Genomic DNA, 3,747 nt, shown 5'->3' with positions numbered 1-3,747 from the left:
GTGAGTGAGTGCACGCTAAGCTCCTGGCATGAGTTCCTTAGAACCAAAGACTGTGGATATAGAGAGATCCTTTTGATCTGGTTTGTGGTGATGCAAATGAAACATCCGAGGGAGAGTCTGGAAAAAAACAGAAATGGTTCCTTGTCTTGATGTGAGTGGATTCAGGTAATGTTTGGATGATCTTTATAACAAGAAATAACCTTTTGATCTAGTACATGTCACTGCTGGCTTTAGTAGCGCGTGTTCATGAAGTGCACGAACGAGCTGAAAACCGCCCGTTGCAGCATAAAACTATCTTAAGGCACAGGATACTTCTGGAGAAAGAAGAAAAATATTTTGGGAACATTTTAGGAACTATAATGGTTAGCAGAGCGGGCAATCCACTGAAAATTTCCATCTGGATCTCATCACAGGGAGGCAAGAGAGTGCCTTGCTCTTGCTGCGGTGACTAACTCACCACACATGCACTCACACACGTGCACACGCGATGACTCATCTAAGGAGGGAAAAGGAAGTGGTACACATATATGTAAAACTAACCTAAAATTAATTTTTGCATTCTAAAACCATACTTAAAAGTCAATATAGCCATAGATGTTACTCTGAGGGGCATGGTGCCTCTCATATAGTGTGTGGCTGTTGATCTAGAGCATGTAAGGGGCTCACAGGTGCTTCATTCAGGCTTTCATTATACAAAATTAGGGTTTAGGTCTTTGCTATCCGTTTTATTTTAATATTTTCTCTAGTTGTCATTGTTATTAAATTTACTAAAACAAAGGAGCTTAAGGCTGAATGAAGATGCTTTTATTCCTTCTCTTTATCTCCTTAGCATATTTATTCCTAACTTTATCGTCATTAAAGATTTTTGGAATATGTTCGTTTTGGCAAAGATTTACAACACCAATTTCAAAATAGTATGGGATGCTGAGTAAAATGTAGATAAAGACAAAATGCAATGTTTTGTAAATCTCATTAAGCCATAATTTATTCACAACAGAACATAGAAACCATATCAAGTGATTAAACTGAGAAAATACAATATTTTTAAAAAAGAAATGGGGTCATTTTGAGGAGCAACATATCTCAAAAAGTGGTACGGCCATGTTGTGTAGGAACTCCTCTTCTTTTAACAACAGTAAACATCTGGAAACTGAGGAAACCAGTTCCTGGAGTTTTGGGAGAGGAATGTTGTCCCAGTCTTGTCTGATATAGGATTCTAGCTGCTCAGCAGTCCTGGGTCTTATTTGTTGTATCTTTTGTTCCATGATGCCCACATTTTTTTAGTTGGTGAAAGCTCTGGACTGCACAGAGGCTAGTTCAACACTCAGACCCTTGCACTATTAAACCATGCTGTTGTTAGTTGTTAGATGTGGTATAGAGTTTAGCATTGTTTTGCTGAAGTCTGCAAAGCCTTTCCCTGAAAAAGATGTCTGAACAGGAGCATATGTTGCTTTAAACCAGGGGTGGGGGAACTCCAGGCCTCAAGGGCCGGTGTCCTGCAGGCTTTAGATGTGTCGTTGAGCCAAGCTAATTTATATGGCTAAATTACCTCCTCAACATGTCATGAAGTTCTCCAGAGGCTGGGTAATGAACTAATCGTTCGATTCAGGTGTGTTGACCCAGGGTGAGATCTGAAACCTGCAGGACAGGCCCTTGAGGCCCGGAGTTCCCTGGAGTTCCCCTGCTTTTAAACCCTGCATATACCTTTGGTGCCTTCCCAGATGTGCAAGCTTCTAGCTCCATAGACAATAATGGACCCCAACTATTTCTGGAACTAGTTTACATATGCCTTCTTCTTTGCATGGTGGACCTTTTAACTGCATTTGTGGATGGCATGGTGAACCATGTTCACGGGCAACGATTTTTAGGAGCATTCCTGAGCCTTTGCAGTCATGTCCATGACAGAGTCGTGTCAGTATTTAATGCAGTACCCTCCTGAGGGCCTGAAGTGCACAGGCGTCCAATGTAGATTTTCAGCACTGTCCTATGCATTGTAACGTGGGTTGTAATCAGTGGCTGAGAGGAGGCAGCAGAAACACTTAGCAGGACAGTCAAAAACTCACAACCACATTTGTAATGGGAATTCCACAGTGCTAGTACCGGTACCGAAAAAAAGAAGATTTATTCATAACACACGTGAAAAGACCCAGGAAAACCGAGTTAACGATCAAAACGATAACAAAATAACGCTGAAAACCGATAAAAACCCTGAAAACTATACATTTCACACCTGAGCCTCAACTCTCGCGGCCCGGTACCAAACGACTCACGGACCGGTACCGGTCCGAGGCCCGGGGGTTGGGGACCGCTGCTTTAATACACACTATCGTCACCAACCTTACAAAGCTTGGTTGAACGGCTGCTGTCTTATCATATATGAAGCACAGTGTTTCTACAACCTGTAACGTTACCTTGAGTTAGCAAGGTGAAGATTTAAGGTCCGTCTCAGTCCATACCTTCACTTGCAAGCATGTTTCTCCCATGCTCTAACAGAAGGCAGTGACACACACTTGTGACATCACTTAGCATTAACTGAGGTTTTCATAAAGAGACTGTGGAACTGTAGATAGTATTATACTGCTAGCAGGCCCCTGTGTAACTGCAGGAGCAAACAGCATTATAAGAAAGGGTAACGAAGTAGCATTACAGGAGTGGGTTCAAAGGGCAGCACTAACTGCCATCTAACACATCTTGATAAGTATAGATCAAAAAAGCCGAACTAGGTAGAGATCTTGGGGTTGCAGCCACCCACGTGCATAGAAAATGAGGAAGTGCAGAGAAAGAGACATGAATTGATGTATAAGACCAAAAAAGGACAGATAAGCATGTTAAAGGAAGGAGGAGATGTTTTGATCAAAACTGTGTATGAAGGGTACAGAAACACAGAGAACTAAATAACAGGGAAAGTAGGTGCTAAATGAGGACCTCTGAAAAATTCGAATGTAATGCAGATTCGAATGTAATGTAACAGATCCCTCGATCTGTTACATTACATTCGAATCTGCAGGAGGCTTTTGCGCTGTGATGTTCCCCCTTGTACATGGGATAATAAAGAAGCTGTTGAAATGAAGAAGTCTGTCTCGAGTCGTGTGTTTTCACCAGGTCAGAATCAAAGGATCGGGAGCGGCAGCTGGCCAACGACAAGACACCACGCAGTTGTGACTGTTACGGCGTACAGAGATTTCTTCAGATTTTCTTCAGAATCTTTTCATGATGTTATGTGCTACAAATGAGATATTCAATGTCTTCTCAATTCTCAAAGCTTCAACATTGTTCCACAATTTGTAAATATACTTTTTGCTGATTAGTGAACCTCTAATCTTACTTCTGAGAAACTCTGCCTCTCCAAGATGGTCTTTTTACACCCAATCCTGTCACACTCAATTTGTACTTACTAGACATACATTTGTCCAACAAAAATCACAAGAAGTTTTGTTTCTTTAGGTTTACCATAACGCAGCTTTTAAATGAAACATAGACACAATTGCATATTCATTTGTGCTCATTTACAGCATGCAGAATACACAGAGAAAGTGACTAAATATAGATTCCACTGTACAATCCTCTGTGATCTCTAAAAGAAATACTCCTGCCTTCTCAGAAGGTAGAGGCTGCAGCAGAGAGGGGTACTTGGTATAAGTTAACATTTATCAGGAAGAAATTAAAGAACAGAGAACAAGACAGGTGGAAAACATCGACTGTGTTTGCTCTTTACCAAAGCCACTTGACTTCAAACAGCGCACTCTT

Source organism: Pundamilia nyererei, unplaced genomic scaffold, assembly GCF_000239375.1.
Source record: "Pundamilia nyererei isolate P.nyererei 1_Seehausen unplaced genomic scaffold, PunNye1.0 scaffold00184, whole genome shotgun sequence".
NCBI lineage: Eukaryota > Metazoa > Chordata > Actinopteri > Cichliformes > Cichlidae > Pundamilia > Pundamilia nyererei.
Note: the sequence above shows the minus strand (reverse complement) of the source record.